The sequence below is a fragment of the Mugil cephalus genome, chromosome 1, assembly GCF_022458985.1.
Source record: "Mugil cephalus isolate CIBA_MC_2020 chromosome 1, CIBA_Mcephalus_1.1, whole genome shotgun sequence".
Classification (NCBI taxonomy): Eukaryota; Metazoa; Chordata; class Actinopteri; order Mugiliformes; family Mugilidae; genus Mugil; species Mugil cephalus.
In genome coordinates this window covers 54,061,250-54,080,283 of record NC_061770.1, presented here as the reverse complement: position 1 = coordinate 54,080,283, position 19,034 = coordinate 54,061,250, and the positions used below count along the sequence as shown (strand labels likewise).

Sequence of the window (19,034 nt, the reverse complement as noted above, 5' to 3'; positions counted from 1 at the left end):
TGGGATGGGCAACTGGAGGAGGCCATGATGACTGGGACAGATGTAGTTTATGGAGCTCCACAGGTCTGATACACAGCACTCCATGATCCACTCTGGGATCATGAGCGCCCCTGCCATGAGGAAAGAGAACTGCCTGCCTCACCTAGAACCTCTTCTCAGCCGTGTATGATCGCTCAGCACATGAAACACGTTACACGCATACAGTTGGTGACAAAAAATGTACATTATATACATCAGTTAAACTATGGAAAATCAGTTCATATATTAAATGTGTTTGAACCATTTTATTATTATATACAGTTAGTGAGGGGTTGATAATCCAAGGTGAGGCTCAGCTCGCTGCTGCCTCACCGGCCCCTTCCAAACATTTCAATGGGAAATTGCAAATATTCAGCGATTTTGAATAAACAATAATCAGAATTGGTGAGGCTAAATGAAAATAAATAAATACTTTAAAGTACAAATCACTGGATAAATATAACCATTTAAATGATTTCATATTTTTTTTCTTTCCGTGATGATTTTTTCTCCGCTGACCACACGTCACTCTGTCTCTGTATAGTTCTCACCTCTTCCTTGTTGCCAGCCCTCAAAGCCCTCACGTGCCTCATGTGTTTTATGCATTTAGTTTGGTTCCAAAAAAGTACACTTACTATTGTTAAACTGTTGTTTAATTTTCATTTATTGTCCTCTGTTGTTCTGCTTGTACCTGGCCCGTACCATTATACTCTGTATTTGGAGTCGTTTCAACACAATGGTATGATCCTAGTCTGTCCTCACATGGGATTGGCTGCATGAGGTGCCCATCAAGTAAAGTCCCGCCCCAGCCTGAATGGACTTTTTTCAAAGATTGATTCTCAGAGACAACATGATCTTTTCGTTCGCTACAAATGATCCTCTCTGTTAGACACATCACCAGCTCAGAGACGCATTGGACGTCGTAACCTCCACATCATTCACTCTTAACGCACGGAGCAACTGGCTCGAACTTCATAAGAATAAGAGCAGGTACCTAAAACTCAAGAAATCAATCTTTCCATCGATGTATAACATGTGTTTGCACATAGACAGAGGCTGAGTTCATCCCTGGTTTAAACAGTGAACAGGGTTAAGACACAGGCACCAGGCATCATGTTGATAAAAGTCTGCTCTGTTCAGACTGTCAGAGACACAAATTCCACCAGTGATATCTGTAATCCTCTCCATTCACTCACTTGATCCGCACCGTTCAAACAGAAAAGTCATAAATGTACTTACAGGATAAGACCAACACACAGAGCACAGTCTGTCCCATCTCCACATCCAGCTCTGTCTCACTGTCCTGCACTGCTCATGTCAAACTGTTCTTCAAACTGCAAAGAGAAGTTACATTGCCTTTTTTGTCTTTCGTAATGTAACCTCCCTGTGCTTCCTTCCCTTTTAGAAAAAGCTCCAACCACTTATACGACTATGGACTTGACCACAGCAGCTGTTTGACAGCCTACATTTCCTGACTGCAATAGCATATTATTAGTTTGTGTCTTTTGCAGAAGTTGCTGCTGTTGCATCCACAGAGTGTGTACTGATGAAGTGTGTGTTGTGTAGACATACCAACATACAGTATGTATATAGAATTACAATGCACACAGATAATGACTGAAAGGGTCAGTATTGACCAAATGAATTTTCCAAACTTAATTTTTAATCCTTCTGCATTTATCTGCATCTGGCCCATGTATTAAATGGAGCACTGAGAGTACTGAGCAGAGAGTACAGACATCCTTTAGTTTAACTTTTATTTCTACTGAAACTTCAGAGATTCTATACATAGAGGGGGAAACAATTAAACAAAGCACTGAAAGAACCTGTGTGTTGTTCAGTTGTGCTGTACAGTTCACTCAGTAAGGCCTGTAAAGAAACTGGCAGTTCCTCTTCACACAGAGAGGTGTGATAGCCAGTATTGGGCATCATCACACTTAAACCACAGCTAATGTGTTAACAAGTTAACAGAAGACACAAACATTCTGTAAACACTGGGTGATGTACGTTGATCAAGGTAACTCTGGCTCATAGCGGTCACTACAGTGGACAGCTGTTTAAAAGTCATTTCCTGCCATATACAATGGTTTCTATGCAGGAGATGCATATCAGCCATTAGATTGCTCTCTGCTGCCACCCTCCATTTAGGTTCATTCAGTGGTTAGTTGTTGTAACTACAAGTGAACCTCCTCTGAATCCAAGATGGCCGACAGGAAGCCACACACGTTGACCACTGCTGGAATATCTTGTCAATCCTTCTATTCCAGGAGAACCCTAGAGGTAAAAAAGAATAATAATAATGATGAATAAAAATATGATGATATGCAGGAGTATCTAAGTAACAATAATTACTGTTTTAGTTTTGAAAATGCTACTTCAAATAAGTAGAAAATTGCAATTAACCACGTGTCCAACAAAGTGAACGTCATGCATTGCTAAGTAGTTCCAACATAAGTCATGTAGACTTAGACTTAGACTAACTTTATTGTCATTTTGTATGCACAGGGTGTATACAGAACGAAATTTCGTTGCATACGGTTCACGACAATGTAATAAAATTACAATGAAAGTACAATATAAAGTGCAGCAGCGATAGGAATGTAGCATCGTGCAAGAACAAACTGTTTTAAATAATGTTAAAAAATGTACAACAATATTCACACTGCAAAATAACGGTGCAAAATGGCAGTAAAAGTTATGTATATGTGTGAAGCGGAGACCAGTTAAGAGTTCAACAATTCAACAGTCTGATGATAAGAGGGACAAAGCTGTTGCAGAACCTGGCAGACCTGCACCGGAGGCTGCGGAGCCTCTCTCCAGAGGGCAGCAGGGAGAACAGTCCATGGTGGGGGTGTGAGGGTTCACTGATGTTACGGGCTTAGGACATGCAGCGCTGGGATGAGATGTCCTGAATGGAGGGAAGAGGGGCCCGATGATCCTCTCCGCTGTCCTCACCACTCTCCTCATGTTCTCCCAGTCGGAGGCGCTGCAGCCTCCACACCTCACAGAGAGGCAGCTGGTCAGAATGCTCTCTATGGTGCTTCTGTAGAACGTCTTGAGGATGAATGGGGGCAGGTGGGCTCTCCTCATCCTCCGCAGGAAGTACAAGTGCTTCTGTGCCCTCTTGACCAGTGACGTGGTGTTCACAGACCAGGGTAGGTCGTCTGTAATGTGCACCCCCAAGAGTTTGGTGCTGCTGACCACCTCCACAGCTGAGCTGTTGATGAGCAGTGGAGCATGGCTGAGCCGGTTCTTCCTGAAGTCAACGATAATCTCCTTCGTCTTTTCCACGTTCAGGATCAGGCTGTTGTCTCTGCAGCAGCCCACCAGCTGCTCCACCTCCTCTCTGTAGTCCAGGTCATTGTCGTCTCTGATGAGGCCCACCACCGTTGTGTCATCTGCAAACTTCACAATGTGATTGGTGGCGAACCTGGGGATGCAGGCGTGTGTCATCAGAGTGAACAGCAAGCGGCTCAGGACGCAGCCCTGAGGGGAGCCTGTGCTGAGGGTGATGACATTGGAGGTGTGATGTCCGCACCGGACTGACTTAGGTCTGTCGGTGAGGAAGTCTAGCAGCAAGTTGTGAAGGGGGGTACTGAAGCCCAGGTGTCCCGGTTTTCCTACCAGATGCTGTGGGATGATCATGTTGAACGCTGAACTGAAGTTCAGGAACAGCATCCGTACAGGGTTGTTCTTCTCCTCCAGGTGCCAGGCTCAGGTGAAGAGCGGAGGACATGGCGTCCTCAGTGGACGGTTCTGTAGGTATGCAAACTGGAACAGGTCGAATGTGGAGGGGAGTCTGGAGACAATGTGTTCTTTTAACAGCCTTTCGAAGCACTTCATCGTGATGGGAGTCAGCGAACCTACTGGATGGATACACTGTTTCTAGCGTGCTAGACGCCATATTTTGTTCAAATGCTCACAAGTTCTCGAGAGCGCATGCAGCCGCAGCCGTCCAGGGCGCCGCCATCTTCATTCATCTTTTATTATGACTATTTTGATTGCAGTTCATTTCATTTTGGGTATGCCTATAAGTTAGTTTTAAAAAATATACATTTTTATAGACATTTTTGTGCAGATTAGTTGTAGTTTGTGTTAGTAAAAATGATCAATTTGTCATATTTTTAGACCACAAGTGCAGATGAGTATAGTGACAACAGTTATTTTTTTTTTTTTTTTTTTTGTCTGCATTTGTCTACATAGTTGAACACCACAGGGTGTCAACATTATATGAGGTTGATGCAGTTATATTCTTGCAGCTGAAAGCTTTATTACTTCAGTGCGTGAGTGTGACCATCACCAGCCCTCCCTGAGAACTGTCCTGTTGATCTTTATTGAGTGTAGTGACCTTGTGTGGCAGGGAGGGCAGTGCTACACCTCAGTGGATAGAGGGGGGGAACAAAGGAAAGAAAGGATGTAGAAGGATGGACAGTGGAGGAGATACATGTGGTGCTAGTAGGAACTAGTGGAGTGCAGGGTTCTGTGCTTCCCAAGTCACCTCACTCAAGTATGACTGGGTACAGTCATCTCTGGAGAGATGAGAGAGTCCAGGGGGGGTAAGGGTGTCCCAATGGAAGGAGAGAAGTCTGCCATAGGGCACATAGTGATAGAGTGAAAACAATAATCCAGCCCTTAATAGCCGGGACTCATCAATACTTTTTGATGTGATCCAGCACGGGCTGGCAGGTGACAACACACATGCATGTGGGCATTCCCTAAATATGAGTGAGACCATTACCAGGGCCCAGAGTCAGGTCAGAAGCCCCAGCGCCCGAGAGCCTCCACCCCAGTGTGGGGCGCATGGGTGACAGGACCAGAGAACCACCGTAGCCACGGGGCAAGCCACACCCCAGCGCAGATGGCGAGCGATGACCAACACTCCCAGACCGACCAAGCGAGCACAAGTCGGTGCAGGCCAGAGCAGCCCCCCATACCCCCCACACCCTCCAGCCATCGCAGCCCGTCCACCCACCGCCGCCAACACCCCCCCCAAAGACCCCACCCCCCGCCCGCAGGGCAGCCATGGACACCTCTCCAGCCGAGAGGACTCCCCCAGGAGCCCAGCAAAGCCCCCGCAGACGGGCACCGGCCCAGCGCCCAACCAGGGACGGGCCATCCGAGCAGGGGGGCCAGGGAGCCGGCCCCATGCCCCTGGCGCACCCGGGCCAGGGAGACCACGGGAAGAGAGAACCCCCATCCGCCAGGGAGAGACCCCAGCCCCCATCGAAGGGGAGAGGGGAAGCACCAAGCCCCACCCGAACCAGTCGATACCGGAACAACCGGGTACCCAAGGAAGCCGCCACGAACCCGTCGCCACGCAGCACCAGGAGAAAAAGCCAGGCCAAGAGGACACCAGAGAACCTAGGTAGATACCCCTACCAACGGCCGTGGGGCCACAGACCGCCAGCCCAAGATCCCCCTGCTAGCGGAGGACCAGGCCCCCCAAGCCGTGCCAATGGATAATGAAAAGTGACAGTGTCCCTATTACTGTGCTTCCTCAGTCCCTGATGAGGAAGCAAGCCCCTACACCGTGACCCTGTGACCCTGGATGTGGTGTGGTGCATTAAGACAGGGGGCAAACAGGAGGGTCAGGTGGGTCAGAGGACTGCAGCACACTACTGTCCTGCAGCCTGCCCTGACCCTGACCGATCCTGGGTGGACCCCTAAGGTGAGGTGCATTAAAAACTTGGGATGGGTGTGTGTGGTGTATCTAGCCTTGGTTGTAATGGGCGACATAGTGTATGGTGGAGTGTGAGGTGAGTGCAATTTAGGAGGCAGGCAAGTGAGGGCCAAGTCCCCGGCAGCAGGGCCAAGGCGCAACAGCTGCCCATGGGACCCACAGACGGGGCGAGGGCCCCCAGGACTCAGGAAGTCCCCCCGACCAGACCCCGCCCCCAGCCCAGAACAGCAACCAGGATGCGACAGACCCCCAGGAAACCCCGAAGAACCAACACCGACCAGCCGAGCAATGGCATCAGCTACCCCCCCATCCACCCCCCGGGGTGGCAGGGGTGCCCCCAAGGCGGACGGAGACCCCACCCCCCACAGCCCCCCCAGCCCCAGCGCGACGGAGCGACCGGACACGCCCAGGGTGGTACTCAGGCAGCCCCCCACACCCTCAGGCTCCGACCCCAAGGCGCCGGGCGTGGCCCCGACCGACGGGGCCCCCCGGACCCCAGGAAGGCCCACACGACCAGCGAGGGCCCAGCCACCAGCGGAAGGAAGGAGGGGCCGGAGGAGGAGCCGGGCGAAGGGAGGAGGGCGCTGCAGAGGGGAGGGAGAGGAGGGGACAGGGAGCCCGCCAGCCCAGACCGCCAAGGCCCACCAGGAGATCCAGGGAGAGTTGGCCACCGATACCCCACGACCCCAGGAAAGTGAGCAAGCGCCGAAGCCACAGGGAACCCCAGGCAAGTCTCCATCGCCACCCCACGTGGGGGAGAGGGAGGCCAGCCAGGTAAACCGCTCAGGGCCGGAAGTCAACCCAGGGGTGAGAAGGAGTAGGGCACCCCTAATGCATGCTCAAGGTGTTGTGGTCCGGGGATCCTCCTTAGTGAACCTGGATGAAGAGGGCAATAAAATCTTTTCCATAACGACATTCATCACTGTAAGAGAAATATTATTATAGCATTACAGTAAGTGGAACAGAAGTGGCAAAAGCTAGCAGGCAAAGTCTAGATGTAAATTAAGGTTGAGGGAGTCGCAGAATACAGACCATTTTTTGGCAAACAGAGTCAACTGATTTTTTTCGGGTAGCAGATATTTTCTCCAGTGATATATAATCGGAAAGAAGGTTCAACCACTGGGAAATGTTTAGTGACTGTTTGTTCTTCCAGTTCATAAGGATTGTTTTCTTGGCGATGGTGAGAGCTACAAGGACAGATTGTGATAGATGGTGAGGAAGACTGATTGTTTCCACGTCACCAATGAGGCACAAGTTAGGGGTTAATGGGATTCTGCAGTCCAAAATTAAGGTGAGTTTCTGTGTTACAAGTGACCAGAAGTGCTGTACCGGAGAACAGAGCCAGAGAGCGTGGAAATAAGAATCTGAATAGTTTTGGGTGCATTGCGTACATTTGTTGGATTGGGAGAAGCCCATTCTATACATCTTGTATTGAGTTGTGTGTGATCTGTGGAGTACTTTATAACTGGATCAGCTGTAAATTCGAGTTTTTGGTCATTTTAAATATATTTTGGCAGATCTGAGTCCAGAAATCCAAGTCTGTAGACAGGGAAAGATCGGCTTCCCATTTTGATATTGGTACATGTATTAAATGTGTGGTTGATAGCAGCTTTATATATTAAAGAGAGGGTTTTCTTCTTTTTCGGTATGAGTTTTTTAATGTTGGTGACGAATTGTGGTGGCTGTATGCAGTTCTGGAGCACTGGGATTTTCTTTCTGATTGTCTTGGTCACCTGTAGGTATTGGAGGAAGTTTCCATTTCTTATTTCAAACGTATCAAATAAATCTCTGTGATTCATAAGTAGTTCCCCTGGAAGAGGTGATGGAGGTGGGTTATTCCTTTATGCTTCCAAGTGTGAGGTGAAGAGGGACTTTGTTATTCACAAAGTCAGGGTTGTGCCAAATTGGGGAGAACCCACAGGGTTCCAGCAGGGATCCTGTGGTCTCTAGACTCTTCCACCAAGCCGACAGGGTGGCGGCAATAATGGGGTTTTGGAAGCAGTTATGACGCTTAAGGGTGATTGTAATGAAGGGCAGGTCCGAAATGCATATGTTGAGGCAGTCGGCCTGTTCTATTTCTAACCACGAATTGTAATCTGCCTCTGGGTTTATCCATTTGGTGATGTATTGTAGCTGATTTGCCAGGTAGTAGATTGTTAAGTTCGGTGCATCAAGTCCTCCTTCTGATTTATTTTTTTTGAAGGGTGGTGAGGCTAATTTTTGTCTGTTTGTTTTTGGAGTAAAATTTGGTGACTGCAGAATCTAGGTTCTGGAACCATTTTGCTGTGGGTTTGAATGGGATCATGGAGAATAAGTAATTAATTTGAGGCAAAATTTTCATTTTAACTGTTGCTATGCGTCCCATCAGAGAGATAGGAAGATTGGTCCAGCGCTTCAGGTCATCACAGATTTTATCCAGAAGTGGATCAAAGTTCAGTTGCACTAACTCTGACAATTTAGGTGAGATGTTTATGCCCAAGTATTTGATATTTCCTATGGAAAAGGGTAATTGGGGTTTATGGTCTGCAGGATCCATGCTTTGTCCGTTATTGGTAGTATTGTTGATTTGGACCAGTTGATTGAGTAGTCAGAGAGGGCTGAAAATTTGAAATACAATTATAAGCTTCCTGTAATGATCTCTGAGGTTGTTGCAAGTAAAGTAAAACATCGTCAGCATATAGATTGATCTTGTGTTCAGCGATGGATGAGTGGATACCCTGGATACTGGAGTTCTGACGTATTGCTGATGCGAGCGGTTCAATAAATATAGCAAACAGTAGGGGAGACAGGGGGCATCCTTGTCTGGTTCCCCTCTGTAAGGTGAAGCTTTGTGATGTGAAACCATTGGTGGTGACTGTGGCCTTAGGTGAATTATACAGTGCAGCAACCCAGTGGATAAATGACTCTCCAAAGCCGAAATTTTGAAGGGTGGCAAAGAGGAAAGCCCAGTTAACTTTATTGTAGCAGCATATAATTATGCGGCTGGGCGTGGCCAGGAGCCAATTATGATGGGGTCGTGGATAAAAGAGCGGCCCCTCCTACGCCTCCTCCCTCTGTCTCCCGCTGGCGTAATTTCCGGGACGTCCTGTGTGGCTGCAACAGGTAACTCCGGGGGCCGCGTACGTTTTTGCCAGTTTTGTATTTGCGGGAGCCTTAACTATTTCTTGTGCTGTGACAAAGGGGCTGTGGGTGGATTCTGGCTCCATGTGGTCTCCTTGTCTGGTGCGTATCCTCTCTCGTTGTGCTGGATCTCTCGTTATCAGTAGTTTAATGTAGTGTGGTCACAGGTAAATGCTGGTGTAGCGGCTCGCTGCTCTTGCCTCGTCTCACTGGTTGCATGAACAGGTGCTGTACCATAAGGTATGTAGTTCATTCTTTCTGAGTCTAACCTGTCCTGTGGGGGGAGCGATCGGGTATTTAATTCCCTTTTTGTTTAAGTAGGATCAAGTCCATCACCTCCATTGGTTCCCTTCCGTCTGCATGACCTCTGCTGCTTTGTCCTGCTTCAGTTTCTGTCCGTCCGTGCAGCTGTTTCCCGGCTCGGGTTTGGCTGGCTCCGGCCTGCTGCGGTGCTTTGCTGCCGTCCGTCCTATTGCGCTGGTCGCCCACCTGTGGTTGGGTCGTTCGCCTTCGCCGCGGCTCGTAGCAGCCCGTTCTCGGCTGCCAGCGTCCGCTCTTTTTTTTTTAGTGAGGGTTTCGTGACCCCTTTTATCTGGTTCACACTTTCGGATTTCGTTTTTCATTCATTTCCGATTGTGTTCAATTGATGCTGGCGATTTGATTTGTATTAGCAGTTTTATCATTTTATCTGGTGTTTATCTGGTATTTTAACTTTGTATAATTGCTGATTATATTTGGTTTGTTTTTTTTTTTGTTTCAGGGGCTGACGGCCTGTAGTGGTGTGGGTGATCGTAGGAGATCCTCCTGTCTGCTGTGCCGTTTCCAGGGATGTGGGTCGTTCACGGGTGTGCTCTTTTCACGTGTGTCTGGGGGAACTTTTACTTTGGGGACCCCTCCTTTCGCTTGCCCTAGCTACTTTTAGGCCGAAGCCCTTGATTAACTTTTGTTTTTTGCATTTTCTTTTGTTTGGATCCTTTGTATTAATAAAATATTATTGTGACTAATTTCATGGGCCACGTCTCTTGCTTGTCGAGCAACGGACCTGTATTGTGTAAAACCGAAGATCTGGTAATAGTAATGTCCTTAGGGTGAGTACCTGAGGTGGCGTTGTCTGGCAACAAGTATACTGATTTCAGTGTAAAATAACTAAGTACAATTTATTAGCCCTACCGCCCCGCCACATTATCAAAGGCTTTCTCAGCGTCCAGTGATAAAACAATGGCTTCTGTATTTCTACGCTGGGACATGCTGATCAGGTTAAGGAGCCGTCTAACATTATTTGTAGATTGTCGGCCTTTGATGAAACCTGTTTGGTCACTGAGAATTATTGATGAAATTACTTTCTCTAGTCTAGATGCTAGTGCTTTGGAAATAATTTTGATGTCTGTATTAATCAATGACAGAGGGCGATAGCTGGAAGGGAGTGTTGGGTCTTTATCAGGTTTTAAAAGTAATTTAATTGCAGCAGTATTCATTTGGGATCTTATGCAACCTGTGTTTTTAATTTCTGTAACAGTCCTTAGGAACAAGGGGGCCAGATCTGACCAGAACTGTTTCATAAATTCGACAGGGAAACCATCCGGCCCAGGAGCTTTGCCCATAGGCATGTTTTCTAAAGCTATTTAATAGTTCTTCCATGGTCAGTGGTGAATCCAATATGTTTCTTTGTTCTGCCGTCAGTTGGGGTAGATTGAGTTTTTTGAGGAAGGCCTGAATGTCGTCAGGATTCGGGTTGGTAGTTGTTGAATATAATTTTTTCATAGAAGCTGTAAAAGATTTGATTAATTTCCTGTGGTGATTGAGTGTATTTGCCACTTGAGTCCTGAATTGCATTTATAAGAGATTTTTCTCTGTTGCGTTGGAGTTGATTCGCAAGAAATTTGCCTGATTTATTGCTATGCTCAAAATTTTGGTATCTAAGTTGTTGAAATACGAATTCTGTTTTTTTGGTCAAGATATTTTCTGATTGTAGTTTCGCATTTTTGTAGTTGGGTCCATAATTGTTCATTTGGGTTTGCGGTGTATTGTTCTGTTATTTCTTTAATCTTATCCTCGATGTTTTTTTCTGCTTGTTGGTCCCGTTTTTTCTTGTAAGAGGAGTAAGATATAATTTTGCCTCTGATTACGGCTTTCCCAGTTTCCCAAATCAGAGATGGGGATAAATTTGGAGAGTCATTTATTTCCAAAAACCCCTTCCATTCCCTCCTTATTAATGAGTCAAATTCAGGGTCTCTCAGTAATGAGGTGTTAAGGCGCCATGTGGGTGATGGTTTTAGGGAGGGTTCTATTTGAAGGTGGAGGGACACCGGTGCATGATCACTGATTATGATAGGGTGTATACTGTGTTGTCTGGCAACAAGTATACTGATTTCAGTGTAAAAATAACTAAGGGTGTTAAGGCGCCATGTGGGTGATGGTTTTAGGGAGGGTTCTATTTGAAGGTGGAGGGACACCGGTGCATGATCACTGATTATGATAGGGTGTATACTGGTGTTGATTCTTTGTACAATAGAATTGTTTGTCAGAAAAAAGTCAATTCTAGAAAAGGAGTGGTGTACTGGGGAAAAGAAAGTGTATTCCCTCTTTGTCGGGTTTTTGATTCTCCAACCATTGCCAAGTCCAAACTCATCCATGTATTCTTTGAGGACTTTGGCTGATTGTGATTTTTTTATGTGTCTCGAGTTATGGGACCGATCTAGAGAGGGATTCAAGACTGTGTTAAAGTCCCCTCCAATAATTGTAAAGGGGTTGTGTGACGGCTATGTCAGATAATTGTGAAAAGACTTTGTGAAAGAAGGCCGGATCATCGTTATTCGGGGCATAAATATTAGTAATTGTGTATAATTTATTAAAGATTGATGCCTGAATGATGATGTATCGACCTTCTGTGTCTGTTATCAATTTGTTTAAGGTAAACACGAGTCTCTTATGGACCAAAATCGAGACTCCTCTTTGTCTACTGTTGAAGCAGGAAGAGAAAACTTGGTTAAAATTTGGATCTATAAGAGATTTTTTTTCTGAATCTTGTAGGTGAGTTTCTTGAATGAGTAAGATATCGGCTTGTAATTTGGAGATATAATCCATAATTTTAATTTTTTTTGCCTGCGAGCGAATGCCATGCACATTCCAAGAGACAACAGTTAACTGTGACATTGAGATTGAGAGCATTCAGTCCTTCTTTGTATGTTGTGTTGGTAGAGGATTTTGTACGTCTTTACGGGGTCGTCTGCTGCTGTCAGCATGAAAGGATGTACAGACAATGGAGAGAAATCAGGAGGTGAGTGTTGGAATACTTGATTATACCTGGTACAAACAATGTCATACATACGTATCAACAATAGCATCAGTTCCTTGAAAATGGATTGTTAACTTAATAACATTAGCACCACGGGAAAGGAAATTATTGTGTCGGAGATATGTGGGGGGGTGAGGGGGTGAGTGGAGGTAGGTGTGGAGGGCAGGGAGACATGGACAGAAGGAGAAGAAAGAAAGAAGAATAGCAGGGGGGGATGTATGAAGTGAGTGAGAAGGTAAGAGGAGTGACATACATTAACGTTTTGTGAGGTTTTTCTTTTATGTTTTTTTTTTTTTTTTTTTTTCCCCTATTCTTAGTATTTATATTTCTATATACAAATGTACACCTTTATAATATTACATACAAATAACAAATATACATGGCTTATTTTTCTTAATACTTATCCGTCAGTAGAGCCAGGGGGTGATGTTTGCATCCCGGAACAGCTGACCGTCGATGTAAAGTTTGTCCACTGTAAGTGCGGCCCTCTTTCCTCTCTGCCGATGATCCTTGAGGATCGGGTACAGCACTTTACGCCTCTCGTTGATTTCTTTCGGGAACTGGTCGTTAATTCCGAAAGTGGTACCTTTGAGTTCGCGTCCTTTGCTCTTCACAAGTACCTTCTGTGAAAATGTTCAAATTTAGCAATGATGGGACGCGGACGGTTTCCTCCTCGGGCTCCGAGCCGGCGGACGCGGTGAAAGGAGATGTTATTCACCGTCTCCGTTGGCAGCTTGAGAGCGGTGGTCATGAATTTTTTAATCAGGGCCTCTGGATTGACTACTTCTGGATCTAGTTTTTTATTAATAGAATCAAGTACTGATACCTCGGCTGTTATTAGATCGCTTGTGTCCGTGGAGGAGTCAGCTTTCTTTCTCTTGGCCGGATTGTCAGAAGGCTCCATGACGCACCGCAGGTAGTACTCGTCGATAAAGTTTTCTAGGGCCTCCACTCTGGCGGTATTACAATGTTTTAATTTAGCCTCTTCGATTGCGAGTGGAGTCCGCGGATCTCTGTTGATGTTATCCTCTAAAGTCTTGATTTAATCGGTTTAATCGTGCAGCGTTGTGCCGCCATGTAACAATTCAAAACCTCACCCGTCTCGTGAGATCACAGCATCTCGCGATCACTCACCTCCTTGCGATCACTAGTGACAACAGTGATGATGAGTGGCTGCCAGAGAACAATAGAGACGTAGGAGATGAGGATGATGAAGGAGATGCAGACAGTCAGGATGCATTGAGTCAGCATGCTGACAGTCAAGATGATGAGGGCCAGGATGCAGAGGGAGGTCTGCATGATGAGGGAGCTGTGGAAAATGTCTGCATGGTACCTGCCCAGAGAAATGTTCACAAGGCACCTGCCTGCACTCAAGCTCTCAAATATGTCTGGAAACTCAAAGACAACAATTTTGATGGAGACTTGCCCCCTTTTCTAGGAGACTGGAGAGTGAATGTTGAGGGAAGAGAACCAGTCAATTTCTTAGGCAACTGTTTCCCATAGATCTCATTGATGAGATTGTACACAACACCAACATGTATGCTCTGCAGAAAGGGAAAGAAAATCTGGCAGTGACAAGCGAAGAAATGCACATTTTTCTAGGGATCAACATGGTCATGGGGTACATTCGATATCCTAGGGCACGGATGTACTGGTCCAGTGAGGATGGCCTTCGTCTTGGAATAATTGCAGATGCCATGTCTGTAAACAGATATGAGTAAATTCAGAGTTATCTGCACTTTGTGGATAACCATACTTACCAGCCAACAAACACGGATAAGCTCTTCAAAGTAAGACCAGTGCCAAGTACACTTCAGAAAACATTCCTGGCTGCAGACCCTGAAGAATCCCAATCAATTGATGAGCAAATCATTCCCTTCAAAGGCCAACTGTCAATCAAGCAATACATACCCAAAAAGCCCAAACCCTGGGGAGTGAAAGTGTGGGTGAGGGCAGGGTCCTCAGGTTATGTGTACAGATTTGAAGTGTACCAGGGCTCAGCAAATAGGGGTCACAGCGGTGGTTTAGGAATGACTGGAGATGTAGTGATGCACCTTTGTGACAACAGAAAGCACAAAAACCACAAGGTGTTTTTTGACAAGTTTGTCTGCAGCATTCCACTCCTTGAGGCCTTGAAAGACCGAGGCATCTATGGCACAGGCACATGCAGAGCAAACAGAGTGAAAGGAGCGAGTCAGAAACTCAAGTGAGTGAAAAACAGCTGAAAGAAGAAGGAAGAGGGGCCTGTTCTGTTGTCAGCACTAACAGAAACATCACTGTCACAAGTTGGCTTGACAGTTCAGTCATCCACATGGCATCCACCTGTGCCAGTCCCCTGAAGATGTGGCCAAAAGATGGCTCAAGAAAGAAAAAAACGATGATCAGTGTCCAAACACCCTTCTCGGTGGCCCTTTATCAACACATGGGTGGTTTGGATCTTGTTGACCAGTGTGTGTGTCAGTGTATCCCCACAGACGTAGAAAACAAGCTGTGGTACATGTGAGTGTTTTTTGATGCCGTTGTTGTTGCCTGATGTTTGGATGGGAAAAAGATGAATCTCCTCATCTTCAAAGCTTCTGTGGCCCGTGCACTGATAAATGCTGGCTCCCTTCAGCAAAGCAGGAGAGGAAGACCCAGTGGGACCCCACCTCCAGAAAAGCGCCTAACAGTGACCAAAGTACCAAGTGAGGTCAGGTTCAGCACAGGAAATCACTGGCCCAAGCTCACCCAGGTCAAAAATGCAAACAGATGCCACGATGCTGCATGCACACGGAAGACCAAATACATCTGCATGCAGTGCAGTGTGACACTGTGCCCTGGATACTTTGCCAACTTTCATTAGGGTTCATTAAAAAATCAGTGATGCAGTGACTTTTGTTTGTTCTTTTTAGAGATGTTTTGAAACATGAATTTAGCTGACATGTTTGTTTTCTTATTTAGGTTTTAGCAATAGAGCTATAGAATGTTAAAGTGTGTGAAAGTAGGTTAAAGTGTTTTCCAAAGCATACAATGACATAAGTGCTCATGGATTTATGATAAATATCAGTTTGGTTCATTCTTCCATTACGTTTATACTGTTTTTTTTTGTTTGTTTGTTTGTTTTTTTTGTTTGTGTTTTTATACCACTGGCATGGACATGGATTAAAGCGCCATAAGGAAGGACTGTCTCCTGCTCCTTTATTCTTCACCTAAGTCTTGGGGGAACTTATAGACTGCGTTCTAACAGGCACGCACTTTGCCATCACAACTCAGAGAAGCCAGTCTGCTAACTTTAAGCTTCCGTCACAACCTCAGAATACTTTATTCAAACAGGGCTACGCCACTGAATCATCAAACCATTATACGTGTCCATTTCTAACTTTATAAGACAAAGACAAGTTGAAATATTGTTTAGAGTTGCAGTTTACCCAGTGGTTACTACAGTCTGATGAAACTTAGTCAAGAAGATAAAGCAATGAACAGCGCCCTCTGTTGGCTGTCAGATGTAAACACAAGACAATCATAAAACCTGTGAGGTCTGTATTAGGAGGTTATATGGGAAAATGAGAAGAATTATTATTCTTTTAGTGCAGTGAGAACCAAACACATCTGTACAGGATATTGTTGTGAACTGTTCTGACAGATTACAGACGAATGATCCTTGAATAATGACTTGGTGTCAATGTGATACTAAATAAAAGGCTGAGTCAATTACAGTTTTCCTATTAAAATAGTAAGTTAGTATTGCGTTACAGCGTGAAGCTTTAAAGGAAAAAGAAGTGATGTTGCACTCGAAGTGGAAAAGCTGGAACATCAAAATCCAGTTCTCTAATGGGAGTTAGAATATGGTGCTGCATCTACTTGATCTATATCTACACATGAATGTAGACAAATATTTCATTTTATAGGAGCGTGTGGCTTCTACATTGAAGTGGCCAAAAAATGTGTGGACATTGTTGCTGCTGTTTGTTCTTACTGGTAAAGCCCTGGAGGTTTACTCGAAACTTAAAGAAAGTCTTGATTTTGGGAAAGTAAAAACAACAGTGCTTAGAGCGTATGAGCATCAGTCACCAGTTTTTAACCAGTATTGCCTGAGTCTACCTACATGTACGATATCCAGGGATTAAAGTATTCAGGCAACATGCCGGATCTCTGGTGTGTGGCGTTTGATCATGATTATAAAAGACTCGGTATAAGGTGAAGGTGGTTGACTTTCTCATGGGGAATGATTTAACCAGTGAAAGTTTTTGGCTGCACCTGAAGCAACAGTCAAGTTAAACAAACAGTGTCCAGATGAGCTTGTCTGGATGTTTCTAACTGGTTACTGGATCTGTGCGTAAACGTGACCAGGATGAGGTTGATTTTCCAGTTTTCTTTCTGATTGTCGTGTTGATCATTTGTGTTCTTCACAAGTGGCAGATGATGTCAGTTCAAAGACTGTTACTGAACTGGAGCACCCGTCTTTTTTCTGTGAACAGCTGACTGCTGAGCCAAAAGGTGATGCCAGCTTATCTACTTTACTCAAAGCTCCAGTGGTGGGAGATGATGCTCAATCTTTGTCAGTGGATTATTTTGTAAGATCCAGATCCACAACTAAAGCCTCAAGCTGAGCCATGTGAAGTTGATGTGTCCCCCAGTGACGCTGTCCAGTGCTGAAGTTACCTCACCTTGTGTAAGCCAGGCAGTAGAGAGAGGTTCAGAGGAGCTGTCCGGTGCTGAAATGAGTGACTGTAGTTGGTCAGTGTCCTTGACTCAAGGAAAATTTAGAAACTTTGAACAATCCCTCAGGTTTCTTGGGTCATCTTTCTCATGTGCTGCTTTCCGATCTGGTATAATTAATTAAGCAGCAGGTAGAGGACATGATGCAGCTTGGCATTGCTGAGCACAGTTGTAGTGCGTGGAGCTCTACATGTTTGCTTGTTGATAAAAATAATGGTGAAGATCGTTTCTGTATGTATTTCAGAAAAGTCAAGAGTGACAAAGCTTGATAGTTATTCACTTCTACCGATGGAGGATTGTGTGGATCATGTTTCTAATTGGAAAATTTGTTCCAAAGTTAGCTTTGCTGAAGGGATACTGGCAAGTCCCACTGACAAGTCCAATAAAGACAAATAACACATTTAATTCTGGCAGACACAAAAATAATACTGAGCAGCAGTGGTGATTTTGGTTTGGAAATTCTGGTGGGGCCATCCCTTAAAGCAATACAGAAATACTAATCAATACCCTCACAACAAAAACACAGTAGCAAGTGAGAGATGGGACCACAGCACCTGGCAACAAACAGGTAACAACAAAAGTGTAGCTGAATAATGCTAGCACACAAAGAATGCTATTCTGACAACATATGTCATCATATCTATTGCACCACCAACGGCACTGTTCAAGATCTCACTATATCAAATACTCCTACTTATCTTATTATTCATTAACTTATGTGCAACAACATGTTTGACACAGGAAAACTTTAAAAAGCCCGTAATCCCCAATATAATCTTTAAAAAACAAAAACAAAAAACAATTTTAAAAAATTCACGTCCATTCAGATCTCTCAAGTTCTGTATCTTAGGCCTCTACCCCGGAAATCTTTCCCTAAAACCACACAAAATCAAATTGATAAATCTTTGCTTTATTCATTCAAAATGCCTCATTTCCTGCAAGAATGTACCATGTCCCCTTATAAGTCATTGGCTTTAAGATTTATCCTCATGTCTGGTACTAGAAAAGCTGACTTACAGTCTTAAACATAAGCTTGGTGAATTTTAAATCTGACGCCGTTTCTTAAATTTTCTCAAAGACACAGCAAAAATACTTATATGCCATGTTCTGCACTGGCTTTACAGTCCCTTAAGTAGTGTTGCTCTGTTGTCTGTACACATTTTAATGACCTTGTACCATGCATTTAATTTTGTGTATCTTTACGTTAATTTTTGTTTATTTATGTATTTATTTTTTCCTCTTTGTAGACCTTGATTAATGAGAAGTGGGGTAGTGGGTTGGGACTTGGGATGACATAGTTATTATATAGTTGTCATATTGTATGTTTCTGTTATCTTTGGATCTACGTATTCTGATGCAAAAATTTCAATAAATATATGTTGATAAAGTTTGCTTGGAACTAATAGCATTTCAACAATGTGTCAAGTCAGTTTCTCTATTTATCATTTTTATTTATTTATTCATTCTAGATTAGTCTCCACCTACTTTATCCCAGTAAGTCCTGTCCTCTACCAACGTCAGCTTATTTATTAGTTTCATCTTTGTATCACAACATATTGTTCTGCTCGAGAATCAAATAATAAAAACTTTTGTAAATACTACACAGTGTGAAACTTTGTGAGCTGTATCATCTTTCCTGATTTCAATAAGGAGAGATCAAGTAAGCGAAGAATGAAGATTTATTGAGGAAACATAAACGTACAAGGTGACAGTTTATCAGTCAGACTCTGAAAGTAACAGTATCATTAAAATGAATCTTAGATGCAGCAACTAGATACAGAAAGGACCCCTGGGATTTTAGATGCTGGTGGTGGAGAAGAAGTTGTGAAGTGGCTGAAGGATGACTTCTAGGGTGACAATGCAGAGGAGGAGGGTCGTGGAAGTCTGCAGATGGAGTGACAGAATTACAGTGACTTTAAAGCACAGGGAGAAGGGATTTAAATCAGATGAAGCTCTGACACCACAATGAAATGGACACAAATCACAGCTGATTCAAAATATTGAAAACTACAGAGAAAATGACCATTAATGAATGTATCAATATACGCTTGTCTGTCAAAATACTGGAACTGGAAGCTTGATAAGAGAATGTGACAAATATCTGTTTTTATTTCATTTATTTTATTATGAGCTGATCATTACTGCTGTGGAGATGTAACCATATTAAAACTAACCTTTATCTTAACATTTTTATAACATCAGATAGACCCAGACTGACATCAG

The 19,034-nt window shown here is 44.4% G+C and overlaps 1 long non-coding RNA gene across 1 annotated transcript; it reads left to right on the top strand.

The window, feature by feature from the left end:
• Nucleotides 1-8,667: 8,667 nt before the first annotated feature.
• LOC125023533 lies at nt 8,668-9,822 on the top strand. The gene is made up of 2 exons (XR_007114634.1): nt 8,668-8,920; nt 9,579-9,822. It is a non-coding gene; the product is annotated as an uncharacterized LOC125023533 (long non-coding RNA).
• Nucleotides 9,823-19,034: the final 9,212 nt, after the last annotated feature.